The sequence below is a fragment of the Lepidochelys kempii genome, chromosome 1 (assembly GCF_965140265.1).
Source record: "Lepidochelys kempii isolate rLepKem1 chromosome 1, rLepKem1.hap2, whole genome shotgun sequence".
NCBI classification, from domain to species: Eukaryota; Metazoa; Chordata; order Testudines; family Cheloniidae; genus Lepidochelys; species Lepidochelys kempii.
The window spans coordinates 36,453,207-36,481,116 of NC_133256.1; the positions used below are offsets into that span (position 1 = coordinate 36,453,207).

Consider the following 27,910-nt stretch of genomic DNA (forward strand, 5'->3'; position numbering starts at 1 on the left):
ACAGGCAAGTTTAATTAACCCCATACATTAAATCACAGTGAAAAGGGTCACAAAATATAAATATGACATCTTTCAGTCTACACTGAATTTTTTTAAACTTCTCATTTTGTTTGAAATAAATCCTTCCAGTGCTGACCCAGGTCAATATCAGTTTGATCATCCTACCCATTAAAAGACAAATTAATCACACACACCCCTACACTTTAAGATAGACCCATCATTTGGGTCTCACTTTACTACTGCTATTATTTATTGGTGGTTCCTTTGTGCTAGGCACTGTATGTGTTTATAATCAGAGACAGACCCAGCTCTAAAGAGCTTACACCTAGGCAAGACAAAGAAAGCGTGGGAGGGGAAACCAGTGAAGTGACTTGCCCTATGTAATACAGTACATCAGTGGCAGATTCAGAAACCCAGCTCTCCTGGCTCCCAGTCCAGTGCCCTATCATCTGGACAACACTACCCTTCGCAGTGTATTTTGTATCTGATTTGTATTGTCTTACCTATATCGATTGCAGGCTTCTCCCAACAGGGCTGCCTCTTTGTGCGTCTTATACAGTTTTGAGTACAGTGCTCTTGGGGGAATTTTGCATCACAGTGTGCATGCAGAATTCATGTCCCCTGCAAATTTCTTTGCTTTCCTGCAGAAAAATGACTTCTGACAGGGAAGCTGCAAGAGCGGTCACATGCCCCTCCCCAGCAGCACAGGCAGAGCGGTTTGGGCACCCGGAACAGCCAGTAGAATCAAATCACCACCACCAGTGGAGGGGGGTTGGGCAGTCGTACGTGTGAGAGAGAGAGAAACACTGTCCCTCTCATTTATTGCGCCACACTTAGCGTAGATGGGCAAGGCTTCGGGGTATTTCTGAGGAGGTAGGCATGCGGCAGGCTCTGTCCCTCAGGCAGAGCAGAATGTAGCAGCCTGCCTGCTTAGTGAATTGTTCCCATTGCTTTTGTGAATTCCCTCGAGTATAAAACTGATGTAAAAGTTTTAAGGCTTCTTTACATTGCCACAGTGGTGTAAAGGAGAGTACAGCCTTATAAATGCTTACAGTGCTTTAGCAATTAGAACTGGTCTACATTTTTGGACTGAAAAAAAATGCGCTCCATAAACTGTTTGCTATTCATCTTTCTGGTGCTGGTCAGTAGCCAATATAAATTGTGAGTTTGATCTCCCAGCTGCCACTTGCTCTTCAGTTGCCTATGAGCAACACTGAGCAGATGGCTGCATGTATTTGTTGATTAATAACTAGAAATAAAGGGTCAAACCTAGCTACATTACTGTTTCCTCCAATGCTCCTCACACCCATTCTCCATGTATTGTATTGTAGTTTAAATAAATAAAAGCAGCAGGGTGGATTTGATTTAAATCACTAGTCAGGAAGACTCTATTTAATCATGAATTTCTACATAAAAGTGCATTTTTGTTGGTTGTTATAGCCTTAATACATATTCTTCACAACTCAGAGATAGATGTAGGTTTCATTTTTAGAAGGTACACACTATACATTTTTAATGTGATTTATTTTGAAAACTTTTCAGATTAGTTTTACAGCTATATCAGAAAATGAATGATTGTTTGGTTATTTCATTTACCAAAGGTAATTGAAGCAGTTCACCTCCCAATGACTTCATAAATATCTATCTGCAGTTCAACAGGTTAATAATTAATATTTGGAGGATTTTCTTGTCAGGCTGTATTAGGAGGAGAAAATCACCAGACAGATATTTAAATTCTTTTATTTAACTAAAACAACAACGTTATGTATTCTGGATTTTTTTCTTCAGCAGCAAACATATTTTAACAAAACAAGCATATGAAAATTTGAATTTAAACATTCAAGTTTTATAAAATCAGGTTTGTTTTGTTAAAATTGTTTTTAACTAAAATAATTTTTAAAAAAATATTTCATTTAAATTGACTGACTGTGTCAGTCAGGTCAACAAGAGAAAACTTAAAATATTGGCTTCCGCAGCTAACTCGGTCGTCTTCACCTTCATTTTCCTGTTTGTTCATAATTTGGAAAAGAAAAACAAGCTTTCCTGCTTTTTCAGGTCCCAAATGATTTCTCAGTTTGGAATGAATTAGTCCAAAGGAAGAAAATGTTCTTTCTACACCAGCTGAAGTTGCTACCACTGTTAAAAGTGAGATTATCACTTCAACAGTCTCTGAATCCAAGTGCTTAAGTGACTTCCACCAGTTCACTGGTGTGACTTTCTTTAAAACATCATCAGCAAACATATTTACTGTATGGTTCTCCCTTAGCTCTGAAGTTTATTATAGTTGGCATTATGGAGGGATGATTGCAGGATGTCCATGTCATAGCCAACTCCTCTTCTTCAGCAGTTAAGATTTGACCCTGGTGCTGAGTATTGAGAATATTTGCAAGAAAATGAGCTGGAACTAGTGCTTGTCCCATTTGTTTTTTTTAATGCTTGTAATTTAACTCTGTCATTGCATAGTTCTCTTTTTAAGATCTCACTCCGTTCCTTCCAAATTTCAACAGTGTCAGTAATAAAACAGCTATTTCCCTGCATTTTGTTCAAGGCTACAGAAATAGGCTTCAGGGTATTCAGCCTGTGTTCAACATTTCTCTTAAGCCTAATGTTGAGAACTTTGGCTGTGATGGTGCCATCTATATTTTCACGTTTTGTTCACAAACTGTCAACAGATTAGGCCAGTTCTTGATATAGTGCTCAAAACAGTCCACTACTGAGTTCCATCGCATGACTTGTGGGAGAGTTAGCTTGGTTCCTCCCACTTTTTTCAGAGCAGCTGCTTCAAAGTGGTTGTTACGGAAGTATTTTACAATTTCAACAACATTGGCCTTTATTTCTGGAACACTGAAGTCATTGCATTCACTGACACTCAGTACTACTTTAAAGGTGAAATTGTAAAAGGAAGATCTGCCTATTTCAACTATTTATTTTTTATCACAACTGCATCTAAAATTATAGTTGTTACTCTATGGTACTATCTTTTTTTTTGCTCAAACATGAGAATTCAAGAATAGTCCAGAAAGAAGACAGGCCTTCAGAAAGAAGTATGAAATAAAAAAATTTACCAACCTGAAGATCCTGTATGTTCAGACACATTCCTTTCATCATCTTCAGTGCAGCTTCCTCCTGAGAAGGAGCACTTCTCATGATGTTGTTTCACTTGGGCAACAAGGCCTTGCATTTCTTTGTTGCACTGTTTGCATTTTGCATGCATGCCTGTCTTTCCTACAGGTAGAGGAACTTCATTAAAATATTCCGAAACTGGGTCTCTTTTACAGCCTGCTGCCATTACAGATATTCCCTTCTAGTGAGAGAATGGTATGGGAGAGCTCAAATTAATGAAGGCTACACTTAGCAAGACCTCAAGATTTTTGGAATATTCTGCTCAAACAGTTTCACTTTTGTTTTTAATGCCTGTCCCTCCCTTCTCACGTTTATCTCCAGACTTCTTCTCCTTGTCCAGATCTATTCCACCCACAACAATCTTCTATTCATTGAACTTTTTGAAACTTTGCACTTTTAGAGAGAGGTAAGGGACTGTGTGTATACAAATTTGCAGAGGGACAATAGGGCTGAGGTCTGTTATTTCTCACCTCTATATTTTATTTATTTGAAAACATTTTTGCTATTAACAAGCATGTTATCTCTGGAGACCCAAATCCACAGTTTGAGAACTGCAAAACTAAGCATCTCTGATGGTATCTTCTAGACTGAGCACTGAGTCCCAGTGGGTAGATAGAAAGATTAACCTAAATAATCTATACAGAATCCCCTGGAACCCCATAAAATTGGGTCCCTAATCCATGAACGAGTGTAACTCATTCACAAAATTTTTCTTAAACATTGTGACCACCTCTCCCCCACCCCCCACTTTTCTTCCCTGTGTTACTTAGGAGCAGGCAACACTCGCCTGGGTGCCTGATGTTGTTGACATTAAAGGAGATCCTGAGTATCCCAGTGGTGATACTGGATAAGTGGGAATCCTCTGCTGCAGTCCCTTTACTCCTAAAGGAAGTTAAAATTGGCAGTGCCTCCAGCTGGCTGGCCCCTGTACACACTCAGTCGCATGCCTTGGGAACCTCCAGGAATAAATCCCTTCAATAATAAATAAATAATAAATCCCTTCAATCCAATAATAAATCCCTTCAATAATTCAGTAATAACAACCTGGGGCATGGGTATAACTCAAATACCAATGATAAATAACATACATCCAATATACTTAAATTAAAACTAATATTCCTTTACTTAACAATTTAAAAAACAGGGTATAACAGACTCAGATTAAATGTCACTACTAATTGAAAGCCACAGGGGCAGTTGAATAAAATCAATTAACCAATATATTATACAGTGATAAATGAAACTTATCTAACTGGCATTTACACTGCCACCACGTACCTCACTCCAGAGTGTACACTCCTCTTGATTTCAGAGTCCCAGACTCTTGCTTGCGTGGGTGCGCTGGGAGATCTGCAGTTGGAGACAGCACTCTGTTGGTTCTGTGCATCAATCCAGCCAAGGCACAACTCCTCTGATGATTGGAGCTGGCTCCACCAAATGGCAGCAGCTCTGGGTCCTGGTTTGCTGGGAAGATCACTCTGCCTCTCCTCAGACTCAATCTCTGAGCTGTGCCCCTTCCCTTGCAAGTACTTTTCCAAACCAGAGTGGGGGTTACTCCCAGGCCTTCACTGCAGGCTCAACTCAGTCAGCTCTAGGCACAGCAATAGTCTCTGCCCTGACTCCAGTGAAGCCATCAACAGCCTCTGAGGCTCCCTGCTCGATCAAAGCCCCCGCAGGCTCTCAGCAGCAGCTTCTGGCTTCCTGGCAGCAGCTTTTGGTATGGACAGAGCTCCACAGCAGCAATCTCACTCCTTTCCCAAAATGGAGCCTACTGCCTGCTCTCCCTGCACGAGAAAGTCCCTCAGTCTTTCCCCAAGGCATCATGGGAGTTGTCATCTCTTAGGCTAGATTACAGCACACAGGCTTTTCCCCTGCAACACTCCCAATAAAGTTCAGAGGCCCCTCTAGTAAAGGGTGCCTACAATTACATGAATATATTGTCTCATACTATAGAATTAGAATTTATAATCCCTATTCCATGATGAGGACACAAGAACAAATGGATATAAACTGGCCACCAGGAAGTTTAGACTTGAAATTAGACGAAGTTTTCTAATCATCAGAGGAGTGAAGTTTCGGAATAGCCTTCCAAGGGATGCAGTGGGAGCAAAAGATCTATCTGGCTTTAAGATTAAACTTGATAAATTTATGGAGGAGATGGTATGATGGGATAACATGATTTTGGTAATTAATTGATCTTTAAATATTTATGGTAAATAGGCCTAATGGCCTGTGATGGGATGTTAGATGGGGTGGGATCTGAGTTACACAGAAAATTCTTTCCTGGGTATCTGGCTTGTGAATCTTGCCCATATGCTCAGGGTTTAGCTGATTGCCATATTTGGGATCAGGAAGGAATTTTCCTCCAGGGCAGATTGGAAGAGGACCTGGAGGTTTTTTGCCTTCCTCTGTAGCATGGGGCATGGGTCACTTGCTGGAGGATTCTCTGCTCCTTGAAGTCTTTAAACCATGATTTGAGGACTTCAATAGCTCAGACATAGGTGAGGTTTTTCGCAGGAGTGGGTGGGTGAGATTCTGTGGCTTGTGTTGTGCAGGAGGTCAGATTAGATGTTCATAATGGTCCCTTCTGACCTTAGTATCTATGAATCTGAGACATTATAGCTCAAAGATATATCTTTATCTTTAGATAGGTTTTTTCCTCAAAAAGCATTTTATCAAAAAAATCCGATTTAAATAAAACAAATCATTGATTTTTATCCACCCTGGAAAGCAGCATAATTACATTGTTATTTTGACAAACTGCAGAATTTTGCAGGATTTTAAAATATTGTGTGCAGAATTTTTAATTTGTTGGTGCAGAATTCCTCCAGGAATAGTACAGGCACTTAGAATCGGATTTTCAGAACTGTGCAGGCGATTTGGATGGCCAGTTTCCATTAGTTTGAATGGGCATTGGGCACCCAAATCTCAGTGCCTTTGAAAATTTCCATCTTAATTAAAAATTATAGCCATAGAAAAGAGATAATTCCCCAGCTACAATACTAATATTTTCAACTAGCGCTGATCAAGATCTCCATAGCAGGTGGGAGAATAAGACCTAGTTCACAGAAAACAACACAAAAGCCAGAATACAGGTTGGCTATAATAGTTGTCATATGGTAAGAGGTTTAAACATGATAGGACTTCTGCTCATTTACACATGAGGACCAGCTGGTACCACCTAACTTGGTGCTTTGGAGTCTCAGCTGTCTACAGGTCCTTACAATATGGAAAGATATGTGTGGAGACAGATTTTCCTAGGGAAAATCTATCCTCTTTGGTGTCTAATACTCTTCACCATCTCCCTCGGGACTCCTACCAAAAGACATGAGTATCAAGACCCAGCTTCCTTTATAAATGGCCAATCATATTGTAGTGATCTTGATCTTCAGCCCCAAACAAAGTAGAAAGATAGTCAGGAACATCTCCTTCGAAAATGAGAGGTCCATCTGAGTTTTCATACCTCACAATCTGCAGAGAAACCAGAAGACATGGCCCTGCTACAAACACTCTTCCATAATCTAAATTATCCCGGATTTATTTCTTATGTAAAGGAAGGACCATTTCATAAGAACAAACTAAATGTAACAAGACCAGAATGTGAAATATCAGAAGGAAATACAGGGCCAGGTTCACCAACATGCTCTGGCTTTTGTGCCATTCTGGTGATACAAAGCAGCCATAAATTGATCTAGCCAGTTAATTGAATCAGCCAATGTTCTTCTTGAAGGGTCTCAGGCACTGCATCCTGGAAAGACAGTCCCACCCCACCCATTATTATTATATCACAGTAGCACCATGAGGCCCCATTGTGCTAGGTGCTGTATAATCAAATATTAAGGAAATAGTCTCTGCTCTGAAGAGTTTACAGTCTAAGAAGGCAAATGATGTATGAAGAGTGGGGAGAGAGGGATACAATGAAGTAAATCAATATACATTACCAAATGATGCCAGCTCTTGTGACTCATGCAGTGTGTGCGTAGTGGCATGGCCCTGCCCTCACTTTGTCCCTCTCTGCCCACTTTCAAGCACCTAATACCTATAGAAGAGATCAAACGGAGTAAGGACTATGTACCCCATAAAGACTATGGGCAGCCCTAGTGCAAGGACACAAAACTGTGGGAGTCATGCACACTTGTCAGGGTTCCTTCCCCACTCTGAACTCTAGGGTACAGATGTGGGGACCTGCATGAAAGACCCCCTAAGCTTATTTTTACCAGCTTAGGTTAAAAACTTCCCCAAAGTACAAACTTTGCCTTGTCCTTGAACAGTATGCTGCTACCACCAAGCGTGTTAAACAAAGAACAGGGAAAGAGCCCACTTGGAGACGTCTTCCCCCAAAATATCCCCCAAAGCCCTACACTCACTTTTCTAGGGAAGGCTTGATAAAAATCCTGACCAATTTTTACAGGTGAACACAGACCCAAACCCTTGGATCTTAAGAACAATGAAAAATCAATCAGGTTCTTAAATGAAGAATTTTAATTAAAGAAAAGGTAAAAGAATCACCTCTGTAAAATCAGGATGGTAAATACCTTACAGGGTAATCAGATTCAAAACATAGAGAATCCCTCTAGGCAAAACCTTAAGTTACAAAAAGACACAAAAACAGGAATATACATTCCATTTAGCACAGCGTATTTTACCAGCCATTAAACAAAAGGAATCTAATGCATTTCTATCTAGATTACTTACTAACAGAAGTTCTGAGCTGCATTCCTGATCTGTTCCCGGCAAAAGCCTCACACAGACAGACAGACCTTTGTTCCCCCACTCCTCCCGATTTGAAAGTATTTTGTCTCCTCATTGGTCATTTTGGTCAGGGGCCAGCAAGGTTATCTTAGCTTCTTAACCCTTTACAGGTGAAAGGGTTTTGCCTCTGGCCAGGACGGATTTTATAGCACTGTATACAGAAAGGTGGTTACCCTTCCCTTTATTTTTATGACAGCACTCATGCGGGGACTGACCAAAATCTAGACGGATTATAATGATACATTACTTGATGTGTAACATAAATGCTGCATCATAATAAAGGACTGGCCAGGGCCACGTCCTGAATGTGGTATAGTTTTTGTGGGTGCTATCAATTATGGAATACATGTGTAAAGGCACTGAGTGAAATTTCAGCCCATGCATAGGGCCACCCTGAGATTTAGGGAGCACCTTCTACTTAAACCTTCAAAATGGGATTTAAATTAGACTTATGTAGCACATAGGCCTTGTAGGGGCTGTCTGCACAGAGGTAAATTTCATGCATTGTGAGATCACTTGATTTTGGGTACGCGGAAGCTCATTCTCTACGAGAGATCAATAGCTTGATTTTCAGAGATACTCACAGCTACCATTGGTTTCAATAGGAGCTCAGTTGCTCAGCATTTTTCGGGGGGTGGAGGAACGGCCATAAATCTTATGGGAATTAAGACTTATCAAACATATAATGGAGGTCTCATTATCTAGAAGAAAATGATGGTTAAACTGGTTGTATTAAAGACACACAGACACATATCCAAGCTTTGAGGTAACCCCAGATTTTACTCAACCCAGGAAAGTTCCATTTGCATTCAGGGACTATGTTCTATAGGAACTAACATGGATAGAAAATCTAAAAGTTATAAAGAAAATCACTGAACTAGCTGACTCAGTACAGCCTTCCCCGAGGACATACCAAGACTCAAAGGAACTGAAAAGTTATAGAGAGAGAGAGCAATTTCAGCTTCCACTTGTGAAGAAATAAGAAGTAGGTTGGCTGGAGCTTAATACAGCAGCACCAGATTCTGACGTCTTGAAAAGCACCTTAAGGCTTCTGAAAATTACACATATATTTAAGTGCCCTGATATTGACTTAAGAGTCTAATTTTAGGTTGATAAAATATATATACACACACAAACTTAATATATTTACTAATGAGTTCATATATTTCTCCTTTCAATATATTAGTTCAGGTGTTTCTCATAGTGCTTTTAGTTTATAAAACAATAGAAACATTTTAAATGGTTAAAAACTGGTCTCATTAAAATCACCTATTTGCTCCCTAATAGCAATACACAGATCTAAAGTCACATACCTTTAGAACTTCCCATAGTGTGCTACAGTCAAAAGGTAAAACATTCACCTTTTTCCATTTAATGTAAGTATTTGATGTTGGCCAGCTGTGAATACAGAGTGCTGGAAGAACAGTAGGGAAGCTGTTGGTTAAAATTATATATTTTTAGCTCCTTTTTTATTTGTAAAAGGTGGGTTCCACTGAGAAGGTGAGGAAAAAGCCCAATTCCTGCTCTGGTTAAACTGAAATGGCTAATCATCTATTGAATTAAATGAGAACAGGATCAAGCCCAATAGCTTTAAATGTGAGCTTATGATGTAACCTGTGTAGAAAAGTAATAAAAGTATAAAATTAATGTAATACAAATAATTAAAAGTATGGGAAACAGTAACAAGTATTTCAAAACTCTATAAAAGCTCAGCACTCTGTAGCCAATTATGGAGCTGAAATCAAAGGCTTTTTTTGTGTTTTTGTTATTAAAGGAAAAGACTTATCCTTACCGTGGTCTGACTCATACATATTTAAAATACAGATAAGTGAACAAACCCTACTATCCTCATGCCTTAAAGTATAATTTTATTCAGTCTTCAAGAACAATTAATCTGGAATATTGTGTCCAGTTTTGCGCCCCCCACTGCTGAAAGTATGTGGACAAATTAGAGTCCAGCTGAGGGCAATGAAAATGATTAAGGGGCTGGGGCACATGACTTATGAGGAGAGGCTGAGGGAACTGGGCTTATTTAGTCTGCAGAAGAGAAGAGTGTGGGGGGATTTGATAGCAGCCTTTAACCACCTGAAGTGGGGGTTCCAAGGAGGATGGAGTTAGGCTGTTTTCAGTGGTGGCAGATGACAGAACAAGGAGCAAAGGTCTCAAGTTGCAATGGAGGGGAGGTCTAGGTTGGATATTAGGAAACACTATTTCACTAGGAGGTTGGTGAAGCACTGGAATGGGTTATCTAGGGAGGTGGTGGAATCTCCATCCTTAGAGGTTTTTAAGGCCCGGCTTGACAAAGCCCTGACTGGGACTATTTAGTTGGGGTTGGTCCTGCTTTGAGCAGGGTGTTGGACTAGGTGACCTCCTGAGCTCTCTTCCAGCCCTAATCTTCTATGATTCTATAAGTTTACTTTCCATCAAATGCCTGTTCACCTAAAATTGTGCTAATGTGTCCCAGGTTTGACATTGTTATGGCAGGAGAAGCATTCAGAACCTTGGGGTGCTGAAACAATTTTTATAGTGGGGGTGCTGAAAACCGTTGAAGAAAACTGTAAACCCTGTATATGATAGAAACCACCTACAGCTACCGCACTCCGAGAACTCCTAGTTGAAGCTCCTATGTTGGGATTAGGGGTGTGTCATTGCCATTACACACAGGGAAGGAAAACAGTGTAGGTACCGGCTTCCTCCGGGCCCAGGGCGTGTTCAACCCCCCATTCTGCCCCAGGCGCTGCCCCCACATGACTCCTTCCCCCATGCCCTCACCCCTGCCCCACCTTTCCCCACCTGCACCCTGCCTCTTCCCCACCTCTTCCCACCCAGTTCCGCCCCCTCCTCTGAGCATGCCCCATCCCCGCTCCTCCCCCTTCCTCCAAGAGCCTCCTGCACCACCACGAAACAGCTGGTCGTGACAGGGGAGAAGTGCTGGGAGGGAGGAGGAGGAGTTGATCAGCAGGGCTGCCAGTGGATGGGAGGAGCTGGGGGGGAGAGAGGAGCTGGCTACCAGTGGGTGCTAAGCACCCACTAATTTTTTTCCATGGGTGCTCCAAGGCTGGAGGAAGGACTCAGTATCCAGGTTGGAGGGCAGAGGCAATGCTGTTGTATACAGATTCATGATTTAAGCAGTGGCTCACTGTGATGAGCTGATCATAGCTGGAAGGTTTTCTCTTATTGATTTTCATGTGTTTAATGGTGTTACTGAAAGGTTGTTGTGGCTTATAGAAGGGTGGTTATGGGGTCTATGGTCCATTCCCTTAACATCTTTCAGTCTCTCTGGTGTTGCCCCTCCAATTCCAAAATGTGTCATTTCCTGTCCCACATTGTGTGGGGAACATTCCTCACTTTTTCATACTCCTGTTTTGACTGCATTAATTATATTCGTAGTTTTCCTGCACATTGTCTCCTTGTTTAATTAATCCTATAGAATAGATGATACTGAATCTCATGATGTCTGTGTACAGTATAAACAAGTAGGAGTGTTTAATCCACACTGAGTTTTCATAAGCAATAATGGGATCCAGGGAAATGACTGTAATGATCAAGAGAGAAAATTTTGTATGGCCAAGTAGATGTATTCACACAATTGTAGCATATCCTGGGAACTTTGCCATGCGGTTGTTCCATTGTGAAGAATATATCTAGCACATAATTTGTGTAATATATAAACTCTTATTCTGCTGTTACACACACAATTCAAGAGTAACGCCTCTGAAACAAAAGGAATTACTTTAGTGTGTACAATCTGAGATCTGAATCAATCCCGCTAATGCTACTTTCTAGCATATCGGAGGACAGAGTTTGGTACTATATTAGCATTAAATGTGGACTCTTTTGGGGAGATTTACATCCCTCAGCACAGCTACATATGGTATCATTTGTATCATCCGGTTATATATTTGAGTAAAGTCATTGTCACAGTTGTGGAGCTGGTATGTATTGATCTACGAATACTGATCTATAATAATAAGAAGAATATGAATATTGTAAGTAGCCCGGTCAGTGAGGTAAAATTACTATATGACTGTATTGCTCTAACTTAACAGGTGGCTGTGGGAAGAACAAACAGGAAAGCAACACAGTAGATCTAGATAAGGACACCCCAACACACAATTGAAAGCCAATGGGGGGCAAGTTTCAAGGATCCTGTCTCAAGGAAGATGCAAAGATTGTTTTGGCAGGCTGGGAACTTGGAGATTAAAACAACAAACACACACACACATCATTAAGAAGTTTAAAAAGTGCTTCTCGGGGGGAGAAGAGATGGGGATCACTGTCAGAGGCTGTCTAGGGAGACAGGTTGAGACACAAAGAGTGACTCTATGGAAAGAATATAAGCAGTGGGGCCTTCTCAGATCCAGGGCACAATATGCCTTGGGGGAAAAACTACTTATGTGTACAGTCTTTTTTTATTGTTTTAAGATATGTTTTCTCTGAAATGTGTTTATTCTAAATAAATGTTACTCTAAGGAAGCTGTCTGGTCACTGTACTAACCACTGGCATGGCATTGCTTTCAGAGGGAACAGAACTTCAGGGTCTGGCCCTAAGTCATGGCTGCTGAGGTAATCACAGTTAGTACAAATGACTGCAGTCCAGGGCCCACCCGGAAAGTGGAGAATCACAAGATTCTACCTGGAGCCAGGTGATGGTTAGAGACCTGAGGGGGTTGCACTCAAAGAGACCAGAAGGGATGAGAGCTGCAGCTCACCTGGGAACTGTAACAGATGTCCTTTTTAAATGGGGAAAAAATATATCAAAGTGTATGTACTGAAAAATTTCAAATACTTTCTCCTATAGGAGTTGATAAATAAATGCAGAGGGCTGATTGCTTCTGATAGGAGATTTGTCTGATTAGTAGTACAGGATCAAGTCCTTAAAGTAATTTCCAAAGTTGTTTTTAAAAGGCTCCTTAGATTTTCATTGTGATAATACAAACATGCTGCTGGTTTTTTATTCTTTGTTGGCATAGTCTATTTTTTTCTATTTGTTATTCTGCATTGTGGATTTTAAACACAGCTCATGTAGAATGAATTGGTTAAGTGACTGTTAATAGAATGTGAGTTTATGCTCAGATGATGGTCTCCTACTGCTGAAGGAAATGCTGAAGCAAAGCCAAGGCATTTATTTTTAAGTGGTCTCAAACCTTATTGGCGCAAAAACTTGCATTCTATTAATGTTAGTTCTGTACTGCCAGATGTAAAAGAAAATTGCATGTCAAGACAAGACTTCTCAGTGAGAAGCCTTATAAAGGTAATCTCAGATGGAAACTGTGATTGAGTTTATGCAGATACTTTTAAAGTAATACTAAATCACCAAAAACCATCACCAGGATTCTCTCCTGCTTAAGGGCATCAGAGATGCTGACTGATTTGCAATGAGCTCCACCTCCAATGGGACACCGCAGACATTCAGAAATCAGCACATTCATAAGAGTATGGGTTTTTACTACTATTATCACCTCTCTCTGTGACCAAATGCATCCCTATATTCACACCCTATGCACTATTGTAATAAACTTTGTACAAAATATGCCTTGTGTGGTATCATTGAAAAATAATAACGCACTGGTCAATAATATCATGGTGAAATGTATGTGGCAACATCATAACTTTACATATAAATTCCCCTTGTGTGATGATGATAGCACATGTTCAATCCCACATAGCCCTGACTAGACGGAAGTTGTTAAACAGGTTTATCCGAAACAAAGAAATGTATGTTTACCTCAGTTTACATAGAAGTAGTAAACAGAGTCTTTGGGACCGCAAAAGAGGATAAACCAATTTCTCAAAGACAGAGGACAAGCTGACGCATCTAGCCAGGTGTCATCAAAGTTGATTGGCAATCATTGGTCAAGTGGCCATTTTTTCACAAGGAAGTGGTCCAGGAACAGATCTATCTGCATTTTTGAAAGCAACCACATGGAACCTCTTTCATCATGAGACTCCATACCTCTGTCTTCATAGCTGGAAGGAATTTTATTTAGGAGCAACCCTCAGGAAAATGCATTTCAAATGGCAACTGGACTCTAAAAATTAGGGGCAAAAACATCCCATGTTATTTTTCTCTCTCTTTCACCTAAGTAGACAGCCTACCCTTGCTCCCATGGCTCATGAAGCCGTACACAGGCAGCCTGGACAGCAGAAAGGAGCAGTTCAACTATAGGCTGAGCAAGTGCAGAATGGTGGTAGAATGTGGCTTTGGATGTTTAAAAGCTCGCTGGCGCTGTTTGCTGACTAGGTTAGACCTCAGCGCAATCAACATTCCCATTGTTATTGCTGCTGTGTGCTCCATAATATCTGTGAGAGTAAGGGGGAGATGTTTATGGCAAGCTGGGAGGTTGAGGCAAATCGCCTGGTGGCCGATTTTGAGCAGCCAGATACCAGGGCGATTAGAAGAGCACAGCTAGGCGCACTGTGCATCAGAGAGGCTTTGAAAACCAGTTTCATGACTGGCCAGGCTATGGTGTGACAATTGTGTGTGTTTCTCCTTGCTGCAAACCCACCCCCTTTGTTGATTTTAATTCCCTATAAGCCAACCACCCTCCCCACTTTGATCACAGCTGGCAAAGGAAATAAAGTAACTATTGTTTTGAAATCATGCATTCTTTCTTTATTAATTAAAAAAAAAGTGAGATAACTGACAAGGTAGCCCGGGTGGGGTGGGATGCGGGAGGAGGGAATGACAAGGCCACATTGTTTATTGTAGCCACACTACAAATCAAAACTGTTTGAATGACAGCCTTCTGTTGCTTGGGCCATCCTCTGGAGTGGAGTGGCTAGGTGCCCGGAGCCTCCCCCCAATCCCCCACGCGTTCTTGGGCGTCTGGGTGAGGAGGATATGGAACTTGGGGAGGAGGGCAGGTGGTTATACAGTGGATGCAGCAGGGGTCTGTGCACTTGTTGGCTTTTCTGCAGCTCCAACAGATGCTTCATCGTGTCCGTTTGCTCCCCCATTAGCCTCAGCATCACCTCCTGTCTCTGCTCTTCGCACTCACTTAATGCTTTCCTGGCCTCTGCCACTGAATGCCTCCATGCATTAAGCTGTGCCCTATCAGTGCGGGAGGACTGCATGAGCTCGGAAAACATGCCATCGCGAGTGCATTTTCTTCGCCTTCTAATCCGCGATAACCTCAGGAACGGAGATGATAGCAGGAGCATAGAAACATTTGCATCTGGGGGAAGATAAAAGGGAGAGTAAAATTTAAGCTGATACATTTCTGAGAACAAAAGGGGACTCTTTCACAGTGAATCAAGAAATTCATAGGAGACAGCACGTGTGCTTTAGATACAAGGTCGCATTTTGCCTTTATATTGAGCGCCTGCCTGTATGGTGACATCACAAACGGCTGTGCAACAGAATTCGGTTTCCAGGCAGCCATGGTAAGCCAAAGGGTATGCAAGGTTGGCTTCTTACACCTTCATAACATGTGGGAATAGTTTCGAACTGCAGCGCCCTTCTTTCCCATAGCAAGCAATACCGGTTGGGTTTCACATTTAAAAGGAGGAGCTGTGGTTTTTGGGTGGATGTGCATCACACACCTCCCCCAACCCCACCATGGCTATTCTCTGGGATGATCCCCTTCCCCCACCATATGGCTATTCTCCGGGATGATCCCTGTTAGCCAAGCACAAACAAGCCAGCATGAATGGGGTCCTTTTACTGTTCCCTTACAAAAATTCCCCTATTTCAACCAGGTGACTATGAATGATATCACTCTCCTGAGGCTAACACAGAAAGATAAAGACTGAATGTTGCTTGAATGCGACCAAAACCCAGGACCATTTGCTGCCATGCATTGTGCTGCAATGATTCCAGACTACTTGCTACTGGCTTGGTGTGGTAAAGTGTCCTACCATGGAGGATGAAATAAGGCAGCCCTCCCCAGAAACCTTCTGCAAAGGCTTTCGGCGTACCTCCAGGAGAGCTTCATGGAGATGTCCCTGGAGGATTCCTGCTCCATCTGCAGCCACGTTAACAGAGTTTTCCAGTAGCTGTACTGGCTGCAAATGCATCCCAATTATTCAGGGAAAATCAAACATTAAACACTCTTGCTTTTAAACCCTGTACTGTAGTTACAAATGTGCACTCACCAGAGCTGCCTTCTCCAGCTTCAGGATCGGGGATCCCACCTTGGGAAGGTATTGGCTCCAGGATGATGAAAAGGTCCTGGCTGCTGGGGAGAATGGATTCACTGCTTGCCTGCTGCACATTCTTCTCCTCCTCCTCTTCTTCATCCACAAAAATCTTCCTCCCTGTTGCATGAGACTCCCCCGTTGCAGGTGTCCACAGACAGCGGTGGGTTAGTGGTAGGGTCCCCACCTAGAATGCCATGCAGCTGATCATAAAAGCGGCATGTATGGGGCTCTGACTTGGAGCGACCGTTTGCCTTCTTTGTCTTTTGGTAGGCTTGCCTGAGCTCTTTCACTTTCACATGGCACTGCTGTGTGTCCCTGTTGTAGCCTCTCTCCACCATTCCCTGTGCGATATTGGCATATATATTAGCATTTCTTCTTTTTGATTGGAGTTCTGCATGCACAGATTCTTCTCCCCATACAGCAATTGGATCCAGTGTCTCCCTCTCAGTCCATGCTGGAGCTCGTTTGCGATTCTTGAGGGACTGCATGGTCACCTGTGCTGCTGAGCTTGCCACACTGACCAAACAGGAAATGAAATTCACAATTTTCCGGGCTTTTCCTGTGTACCTGGCTAGTGCATCAGAGTTCAAAGTGCTGTCCGGAGCGGTCACATTGGAGCACTCTGGGATAGGTCCCGGAGGCCAATACCATAAAATTGCATCTGTAGTACCCCAAAGTACAGATTTGGGGGAAGGTAGATTTTAGTGCTACTCTCCTTGCCAGGGAGGAGTACAGAAGTCGATTTTAAGAGCCCTTTAGGTCGACAGAATGGGGTTGGTTGTGTAGACACATTCATTTTAAATTCGACCTAACCTCGTAGTGTAGATCCGGGCTAAGAGGGTGTTCAAATTCGTACATAGCCAAGCAGGCTATTCCCCCTAATGTTGGCCCAGAAAATTGTTGGGATGCCACCTGGAGCCTGATTGTCTTCCATACAAGGACTTTTTGTGGACTTATAAAATACAGTGACTAAGGCCAAAGGCATTATCTATTCTTGGCTATAAATATGGCCCAGTTGAACTCTTCTGGGTAGAGCTCAACTTCTGAGCAATCTGCCTGTCCTCAATACCAGTCAATATTCCCTGTTGCATTTGTTTCCCATTCAGCCCCTTGCTGGCTAATTTCAAAAACTGCAGTAATTGGATTCATCATGAAAGGCATCCACAAACAGGAAGTTTTTTTGCTAATTTTACTTCAGGGAGAGGGGTGGAGTGGTTAGAACTCAAATGCAAAGTAAGAACTATACAGGATGAGAATCAGGCAGATGAATCAGTGGGCTTGGTCTGTTTTGTTTTTGAAAGGAGGCTTAACAAAACTGGTTTGATTTTTCTTTCCTGTCAGATTAACATTATTGGGCTGGATTCTCCAGTCCATCAAGTTCACTTCGCCCTGCTTATGTGGGGCAAAGTGAACTGAAAATGGCTGGAGATTTTCACTGGAAATCTCCCTCTGGAAGCAGAATCTGTATCAATACAAAATTGGCAGAGCCAGCTGCTGTGTCAAATCTGTTGCCTAGCTCTACTTCCTCCTGTGCTGAAACCCCCTGGACTGGTGCAAAGGGAAGCAAAAATTGGGGAAGGGTGTGTCTGGGACAGAAGGGTCGTGGGAAGGAAATATCTTGTTTCAAGTTAAAAATATTCCCTTGCACCTTTAAATTATGCCAGAGCTGCCAGCTGAGAATCAGGGAGCTGGGACTGGCTGCCTGTCAATCCCTACTCTCCACTGTGCCTGAGTTTTGCTCAGGGGCAGTGGCCATGCAAGCCCGTGGCTTTTTTTCAATAGACAGTTAAAACTTAAATAGATTTAAGAAGTGGCTATTCTTTTGGCTGTCACCTTAGGCACAAATTCTTTATTGTTATCTGTCTTGTGCCATTGATGTGCCTGGTGCTTTACAGGTTTCCTTTGTAATTAGTGTTATCTCCTTCTTAAATCTGTGGTTGAGGCTTTGACAGTTTATTATCTATGAACACTTGCAAACTAGAGCATGTGTATCCAGGGCCGGATTAACCTTTTGTGGGCCCGGCACTAAACATATTTGTGGGACCCCATAAGGGCAATGGAGCATGGCGTGAGGGGGTCAGTCCCCGGAGCGAGGGGCCAGCCAGGGGCAATTGGGCATGGCATGGCAGGGGTGGCCCTGCTCCGCCCACTCCAGTGCGAGGGCACTATTTACAAACCAGCAGTTGCCAGATGCACAATGGCCCGCCTGGCTCTGTGCTTCCAGCATACCCCTTCCCCTCGGGGGTGGGCCCATGCCACGCCACACAGCCTCCCGCCCTCCCCACCGATTCTCTATGGCCAGAGCCCCCCCAGAACCCAGGGGCTGGTGGGGTCTCAGAGCACAGTGCAAGCAGAGCAGGCCGGGGCCCGTTCTGAACATGGGCCCGGCTCTGTGGCATCACTGGTGCCATTGTAAACCCGGCACTGTGTGTATCTTTTCCTTCTGTTCTATATGACTTGGAATGTAAGGGGCCCATGAAATGCCTCTTTCCCCTGCTTAAATTTAAACTGAAATGAATCCCTTACAGTGTGTCCTATCTTCTCTGCTTCTGTCTTTCAGATTCTAAGCTCTTTCAGACAAAGATTGTCCTTCATTCTGTGTCTTGTATAACGCCGGCACAGCAAACATACAAACGCAGCTTCAACTAACATAGCAACAAACAACAATCATTCATAGGAAGTTTTCTTAATCTGACGAGATTTGAGTTCATATTTCTGGTTTCTTTTGCCTTATGTTGTTAAAATCCACAGCACCACCTTACAAGGTGCCGCATTCCTTACAGTGCTGCATTCCTTTGCCGCTGTGGTTCTTACAATACTGCATTTGATACATGGAGCTGCATTCTTTCCAGCGGTTTAGGTGTTTGTGAGCAGGAAAAACATGGAGGGTGAAATCCAGACCCCAATTAAGTCAATGGGAAAACTCACATTAACTTTAATGGGGCCAGGATTTCAGCCAGTGTCCTAGCAGTAGAAGGGGATGATTTGCATTTATTTTGTTTTCAGAAGAATGTACTGGGAGGAAGGATTTCTGGTTTCTATTTCTGGCTCTGTCTTGGTTAGGTAACTTAATTGCTCCATGCTTCATTTAACTTGTGAAATGAAGATAATAATATGGCCTGCCTTCACAGAGTTATTGAGACATTTGATTGTTGATAAAGCAATCTGACATCCTCGTAAAATACACAAACCTGACAGAAGGGATGGTTTGGGAGATATTCTCTTACCACTGTGCATAGTGGAATTCTGAAGTGAGTAGTGCAGAAGTAGTCCGAAGTAGGTTTGCCAATTTTCTAAGGGCACAGAACCGAACACCCCTGCCCGGCCCCGAGGCCCTGTCCCTGCCCCTGTCCTGCCCCGCCCCTTCTCCAAGGCCCCAGCCCTGCTCGCTCCATCCCCCCTCCCTCTGTTGCTCACTCTCCCCCACCCCCTCTCACTTTCACCAGGCTGGGACAGGGGTTGGAGTGCGGGGCGGGGAGGGGGGAGGGCTCTGACTGGGGTTGCAGGCTTTGGGGTGGGGCTGGGGATGAGGGGCTTGGGGTGTGGGAGAGGACTCCCGGCTGGAGCAGGGGGTTAGGATGCGGGGGGGGGGGGGAGTTGGGCTCTGGGCCAAGGGTGCAGGCTCTGGGTGGGACCAGGGAATTAGGGTGCAGGAGGGTGAGGACTCTGGCTGGGGTGCAGACTCTGGGATGAGGGTTTTGGGGTGCAGGAGGGTGTTGGGGGGGGAGTGCGGGCTCTGGGAGGGAGTTTAGATGTGGGAGGGGACTCTGGACTGGGGCAGAGGGTTGGGGTGCGGGAGGTGGTTCGGGGTCCCGGCAGTGCTTACTGCAGCTCCCAGGAAGCGGCTGCCAGGTCCCTGCAGCCCCTAGGTGCATGGGTGACCAGGGAGGCTCTGCGCACTGCCCTTCCACCTGCAGGTGCCGCCCCCTAAGCTCCCATTGGCCAGGAACTGCAACCTATGAACTGCCAAGCCTAGAGCGGCTGGGGCTGAGCCCTGGCAAGCCCTGGCACAAATTAAGCACTGGGCTGCGGGGGAAGAGGCTGGGGAGTCAAGCTCTATTGCTGTTTAAAAATGTAACAGTAGTCCTACAACTGTTTAAAATGTGCATATGCTATCATGGAGGGCTCTTGAGTCTGTGGACCTTCTCTACACTAATATGATTGTGTAGGCTGCTGCCAATGGGGCCTTTTTGCTGCTTTTCACTTTCATGTGCTCTTTTCTAATAAATTGGTTAGTCTCTAAGGTGCCACAAGTACTCCTTTTCTTTTTGCGAATTTATAACCCATGATTCAGATGGCGGATGATGGGGGCTTGGAGGAGAGTTTTGGCAGTGGGGATAGAAGGAAAGAAAGGTAAAGGTCAGAACAGTTAAGAAGCAGCAGCACTTGGATTTGAACAGGGCCCAAATCTGGGGGGGGAAGAGAAAGGGATGAGTCAAAGGTGACTCCCAGGTTGTGGGTTTGAGTGATGGTGGTGTTGTCAACAGTGACAGAGAATGGCAGGAGGGAAGGGGGTGGGATTACACAAGTGTGACTCACATTCTTTCAATTATTCCCGATTAACACAAGTGTACTTCCATTGACTTTAATGGAGTTATTCTGGATTTACACCAGCAGAAATAAGAACTTAATCTGGCCCATTGACTTTGGAGGAGTTTCTCCTCATTTACACCGGTATACGTGAGAGGCCCTTAAAGTAGAAAAAAATGTTGGTTAGGTATATTTGTTTGCTGTCTGAAGGCTAATACCCCAGAAGACCAAGAGTTCCTTTGTAAATAAAGTCTGAGGGCTACACGTCCTAGAGTAAATCTGGGCTTGGTGGAGTTCTGCAGGGCTTTTGTTTGATTTGGACAGTTATCAAACATGTACAGTTGTAATCTGAATTAAAGGTACTAGGGGAACCCTAATACTTTAGATTACAGAATAAAAATAGATTAGGGGCCTGATCCAAAGATTGAACATTGACATCAGTGGAGACTCCAGTTGACTTCAGCAGGTTTTGAATCAGGATGTAGATCAAAAGTGTTTTCTGAAGAGGACTGTAGATGTTAAGAGGATTTAAAGCAATGCTGAATGAGGTGAAGCACAGGGGCACTAATCTGATGGGAGTCTCAATGGAGATGTTTAGGTTCAGATTTCAAAAATAGCTTTTAATTTGAGGTTTTTCAGTTTTTGGGTGCTGACTATTAAACAATTCAGACCTGATTTTCAAGAGGTGCTGGGTGCCCGTTGACTTCAAACGAAGTTGGAGGCGCTCAGCACTTCTAAAAATCAAGTCTTAGTTGTCTAACATTGTTATCCAAAATCAGAAGCTCCCACACTTAGGCCACTTGGCATCACACATATGAAAAGCCAGCATAGAAGACAGCAAATTTCTTCCTATGTTCTTTAGGCCTGTTCTACACTACAAAGTTAGGTCAAGGTAAGCCACCTTGTATTGAGCTACTTGAGCATGTATCTTCACTTAAATTTGTCTGCCATCACTGTAAGTGCCCCATTACATTGACAGTAACACCAACTCCTCAAGCGGCATTGAGCAGTGGACAACGGACAGAGGTCAACACAGCAGGAATGTAAACACTCTGCATTACCTATGTCGACTCCAGCAGCTGTCCCACAATGCTCAACACCAACTGCTCCGGTCTCAATTGTGAACTCTACTGCCCAGGGGTCACATAGATTGGGAGCCCCTGCTCTCCTTTAAAGTCCTGTGAATTTTTGAAATGCCTTTTCCTGATTGCCCAGCTTGACGAGCACACCTAGCAGCTCTCCATTGTTGTGTGCAGTTGTCCCGCTGCCTACACGCTCTGACTTGGAGTAGATAGGAGATATTGGATCTCCTGGGCCCAGGGGGAGAAGAGGCTGTGAAAGCACAGCTACAGACCACCCATAGGAATGTCGACATCTACGAGAAGATTGCAGTGGGTATGTAGGAGAAGGAGTGCGACCGGGACCAGCAGCAGTGCTGCATGCAAGCGAAGGAACTGTGGCAGGCATATCAGAAGGGCAGGGAGGCCAACAGTGAATCTGGTGCCAAGCTGCAGACCTGCTGCTTTTACAAAGAACTGCATGCCATACTTGGCAGAGATCCCCACCCGCCACCACCGTGAACACCTCCAAGGAAGCCAAGCCAGGGGACCCTGGCCTGAATGGCGAGGACAAGGAGGAAGATGGTTGGGGGATATGCAGTGTCCAGCTATGCCACGAATGAGATCTGTTTAAGGCTCCACAGCAGTCTGTGAGTCCTGACAGCTGAGCACAGGCAAATCCAATGCCAGGGAAGGATCCTTGGGCAAGTGTGTAAATTTGTTTCCTATTACAATGGCACCCCCAACTTAGCAGGACAGAGCTATCAACTTTGCATTATTCATACTAGAAGAGGTACCGTTGTCCTCTGCTTTTCATTCCCCTGTACAGTTAGATGCGGGGGACGGGTGGGCCTATGCAGAGCAGTTTGTTTATGTACACAGGGATGTGCCTTGAATCCTCCTGAGAGATCTCAATGAAACTTTCATGTACGTTCACTCCAAACCTTTCCCAAAGGTTTCTAGGAATGGCAGCCTTATTTCTTCCTCCTTGGTAGGACAATTTCCCACACCAGTCAGGGATGGCTTTGGCAGGCTCCATTGCAGTACACAGGCTAGCAGCATATGGGCCTAGGGGGCTTAGGGAGGCTAGAAGCAGCAGTGCACTCTCTGCCTTTGTTGTACTCAGATAAAATCACCACGGCCTGTGGAAAATGGTGCCCGTATTCAGTGCCATTGTCCTGTGCTCATAGTTTCACGCAACTGAGCAATTCCCTCCTCATTTCCCTCAGCTCTGGCAGTCCAAACTCACCATGGCCTGTGCACAACACTCCGAAGCGGAAGTGTCAATAAGTATATGATGTGTTTCAGAGGAACAGCCGTGTTAGTCTGTATTCGCAAAAAGAAAAGGAGGACTTGTGGCACCTTAGAGACTAACCAATTTATTTGAGCATGAGCTTTCGTGAGCTACAGCTCACTTCATCAGATGTTTACCGTGGAAACTGCAGCAGACTTTATATACACACATGATTTCTGTGTGTATATAAAGTCTGCTGCAGTTTCCACGGTAAACATCTGATGAAGTGAGCTGTAGCTCACGAAAGCTCATGCTCAAATAAATTGGTTAGTCTCTAAGGTGCCACAAGTCCTCCTTTTCTTTATATGATGTGTAAAACTTTAGGGGAGCAAGGAGAGAAAGTTCACAATCTTAAGTTTTGCTGTCCATTGTGACTATACTGACAATGTGTGTTTTTTGTGTTTTATCTGCAGAACATCTGAGCCAGATGAGGAGAAAGAAGAGGACTTGGGATGACTTGTTCAATGAGATCCTGCAAGCCAGTGCTGCATCAAACTGTGAGCACAGGGCCTGCATGGTGAACATTGCAGGCAGCCTGGAGAAGAAAACAGTGTAGAGGAGAAACGCCCAGGAGTCCCAGCAGAAAAAAGAGAGAGAGAGATGAACCAGGACATAATGGGGGCATCTCCAGCAGAAATACAGATTCTGCAGACTCTTGTATTCTGAGGTGCTAGCATACAGATATCCTCTGTTTATTGTGGAGCTGATGTAATACTTCAGTAGGGAGCCTAGCCAAATAAGCACTGGCTTATCACCTTTATCATGGCCTTTGGGATAAGATTGGGTGTAAAGTCAGTTTAATATCCTCTTTCTGAGGATTATACACTGCACTAGAACCAGAAGACTGGATGATCTAATACAGTAGGTATAAATCAGCATAACTCCACTGAAGTTAAGAAGGCTAGACTGATTTACACCACCTGGAGATCTGGCCCAAATGTTTTTTCATCTCCACTTGCTAGGAGTTTGTGATCATTCTTGCTGTCAAAGGATACGTAGCTTACTCGTGCCTAAACAGATGCATGATTAAGTGATTATATAATTTTCATTTAAGTCTAAACAAGAGCTTCTGCTTGAGAAATCTTCCAGAGTTTAATTAACGAGACAGGAGGCTGAATTTATCTCTGGTGTACCATGGTGTACATCAGGGATCAAATTGGCTTGAAAAGTTCTGTTATGATTATTGACTGCAGGAAACATACTGATAGAGGTCCACAAGCAAACAAACTTGTTCAAGATCTTGTGTAAAACTAAGTGTCAGATGCACTGAATTAGACTAGGATCCTGATCTAATGTGTGTAAGCTGTGCCAGGAACAACTGTTACCACAGGGACAAATTCTGCCCTCCAACTTGTGAATGCGGCTTCCCATGGAAGCTGTGGGAATTGATGTAAACTGCCTTAGTTCAAATTGTCAATCAGCTTCATATCTGATTTAGGACTTGATTCAGAAGAGCACTTACACACTGGCTTAATGTTAAACTCATGCTTATTGGCTTTCCTGAATTGGAGCTATATCCTCTGCCAGTGGACTTTGACTTACATGCATGAGTAGACTTGCTGGTCAAAAGGCTTTTTTCTATCTTTAACTACTATGATCCTAATTTATCAAGGTCTGTTACAACCTCTAGTGGTTCAGATTTATATATACATAAAGCACCTAACTAAATGCTTTTGTGCTAAAAGCTTATATTATTTCAGGGTTAGACAAAGTAAAGAGTGCAAAAATGCAGCCTCTGTCGTTCAGCTGATAGGGTTGGTGACTGGGTTTCCAGAGAAACGAATTCTGCTATGTGATTGATATCTGATCTGGGCACTTAACTTCTTGGGTCCTTAGTTTCGCTAGATGTAAAATAGGGAATGATTCTTATTCACCATGTAAGGTACTTAAGCCTATGCGTAAATTTAAGCACATGAACACTCCCATTCAAGTCTACACATTACTCACATGCTTAAGTACCAGGCTGAACTGAGGCCTTCAAGAGTTACACATGAAAAGTGGTGTATCAGTGCCAAGTCTTATTTTGCTTACTACTTTTAGCCAAAGTTTTCAAAAACAGTTAGTGGGAGGTGCTGGACATTCAATGCTTTTAAAAATCAGGCCATTTGTTTAGGGACCTAAATATGGATTTAGGCATCTAACTTCAGTCACCTATTTAAAAAAGAATCTTGGCTCTTGTGTTTAATACAGAGGTACAGCCTATGAAGATTGCAGGTTCCAGCATGTGAGACTCTGCTGAGACTGTTGGACAAACTCAAATGAGGTAAAAAGCAAAGGAGTACTTGTGACACCTTAGAGACTAACCAATTTATTTGAGCATTAGCTTTCATGAGCTACAGCTCACTTCATCGGATGCATTCAGTGGAAAATACAGTGGGGAGATTTATATACACAGAGAACATGAAACAATGGGTGTTACCATACACACTGTAACAAGAGTGATCAGGTAAGGTGAGCTATTACCAGCAGGAGAGCGGGAGAGGGGAGACCTTTTGTAGTGATAATCAAGGTGGGCCATTTCCAGCAGTTGACAAGAACGTCTGAGGAATGGGGGGAAAGGAGGGAGAGCGGGGAACTCTTTACACGCTTTTTAAGAGCAAAAAGCAGAATACATTGTGTACTAGGACATGTAGTCTCTACATGCACCTCTGTATCACAGGGAAGAGTGATTGTGACCCTCCTTTGTTTTGTTCAAATTAGATGCTTCCTGGAAGGTTGTCAAGATGACTGTCATTTGGGCATAGTTTGGACATCCTGCATTGTCATTCTCTGTGCCATTTTCCAGATGAATGGCAAAGGGGGTATCTGATGTTTAGTACTGCTGATGTTGAAAGCCAGATATCCAGGATGCCTTTAAAGGTGAACTGTAAATAAAATATCAGCGTTCCTTCCCCTTCAGCCATACATACTGAAAGTCTCAGGCATAACGTACCAGACATCTGGAGCCTAAGAGGTGCTCACAAAAATAAACAAACAGTTTTGAAAAGTCTGATTAAACCATCTTCTCCTTTCAGTTGCTCAACTTTCAGCCTCTTGACATGTCATAATTTCACTAGCTCTTCAGTCATTGATGCATCTTTCAGGGTAGCCAAGACGAGTGGCGGATTAGCCACTGGGCCAACGGGGCCTGTGCTCAGGGGCCCTGGCCAATTGGGGGGCCCCGGAAAAATGGACACCCCTGCACCCTGACCCCACTCCCTGCCAGGAGTGCCTGGTAGGGTGGGGCAAGCCCCATACCCCAACACCATTTCCCCGGCAGAAGTGACGGGGGGAGGAGAAGAAAGGAATGTAGGCGGAAGGGGTGGGGAAGGAGCCTTCCACTTGCTCTGGCCCAGGGCCCCACAAATCCCTAAACTGCCTCTGACTTGCTGATGTGAAAAAAAAAAAAGCTGAAGAAAATAAAATAAACTCATAAACAATCAGAATTTTTTGACCAAACCTTTCAGGATGTCTTCATGCATTATACACAGTAAAAAGGAGACCAGCCCTTTTTATTTTTCCATTTGCAAGTCACCTTTTAGGAAAAAATTACCAGATACCCATTAGCCACAGAATGGAATTTACTAGCCAGAAAGATAAGATGAGCTCCACTGAGGTCACGAGCAAAGTCAGTCTGCCTCACCTTCCTACCACTCTAAACTCTGAGTGTGGAGGGCAGGGAGCTGTTATGAGCTGGCTGAACCCTTGTTATGGGTTGAGTTAAAACCTTGTTCAAGCAAGAACAGTGGCCTCTGACACAGTGTGACTTTGCACACAATGTATGTGAAAGGTCATGCCTTGCATGCCATTGACAGAAGACTGTGCCCCCCTATGTAAAAAGGTGCGAGGGCTAAGCCCTGGCAAAAATTAAGATCTGGCCCAGATCTTAGCCAGAGTAGCCAGATCTTAGCCAGAGTAGCTAAAAGAGTGTCTAAAGATTTGGATTAAGACCATAGGCAACAGCTCTGCTCCTCTGGACTGACACAATGGAACTTTCTACCATAAGGGCAAAGCTTGTCTGTGAAGAAGACAGAGTTTGTTTTCTTGGGGGCCAGTATGAGACTGTGAAACAAACTCCCTATAGGAACTAAGGACCATCACAATCAGGGGTGCTACCAGAATTTTCCTAAGGTGGGGGATTGGGGATCCAGGTTACCTCCCCCAGGACTCTCCTTTCCCACCCGCTATAACTCTGGATCTCTTCTCTCCTCCCTCAGTTCCTCCCATTACTTTAGGATCTTTCCCCTCCCGCAGGACTCTCCTTCTTTGCCCTCCAATCCCGTCAGGATCTCCGCCCCAGGACTCTTGCCTTGTCCCAGCAAACATTCCCAGCCAGGAAGCACCACCTAGGAGTCAGGAGCCAGCCCCCCCTGCCAGGACTGAGGAATCTAGCTCCGCCTGTGGGAATCCAGCATGCAGGTGGGGCCCTCCCCCTGCTATGCCCATCCCCCACCCTGGCCCTGTTGGAGACGGGGCTTCATTTGTTGAACTGGACATGTACACAGGTGGTGGGGTGGCTCAAAAAGTAGATTTGGGGGGAGTGAACCCACTCCATCCCTAGCCACCCACTGCCTATGGCAGCCATAGAGTTCTTTCTTCAGAGTAACAGCCATGTTAGTCTGTATTCGCAAAAAGAAAAGGAGTACTTGTGGCACCTTAGAGACTAACCAATTTATTTGAGCATAAGCTTTCATGAGCTACAGCTCACTTCATCGGATGCATACTGTGGAAAGAGTTCTTTCTGTGACTTGCGGAGCTGAGTGTGTGTCTCAGTAAATGGACTGGCATTGGGCAGACTGTGTCTTCCAAATGTTCACACCATAACGGGAGCCTCATCCTGACTGGATGCTTCCAACGTCACCATAATAAGAAATAATTAATATGTGTCTATGTCTCTCCTGGCCCACGTGAATGTTTGATAGTCCCATACTTTGTCTGCTCTTTCTATATGATGATACTCCGGGCCTCAGCAGATGTAAACTGGCAGAGCTGCATTACAGAACTATGATGATTTATACTCATTTGGGATCTG

General features: G+C 43.8%; 1 long non-coding RNA gene across 5 annotated transcripts in view; it reads left to right on the plus strand.

Moving 5' to 3' along the window:
• The window catches only part of LOC140909551 (uncharacterized), a 31,575-nt gene extending 3,676 nt beyond the window's left edge, over positions 1-27,899 (plus strand). For 3 of the 5 annotated variants that reach the window (XR_012158267.1, XR_012158265.1, XR_012158263.1), the window contains exons 2-3: positions 23,313-25,162; positions 25,600-27,899. This is a non-coding gene — a long non-coding RNA (uncharacterized lncRNA). The remainder of the gene's footprint in view (positions 1-23,312; positions 25,163-25,599) is intronic. The other 2 variants (XR_012158266.1, XR_012158264.1) reach the window with 2 other exon arrangements.
• Positions 27,900-27,910: the final 11 nt, after the last annotated feature.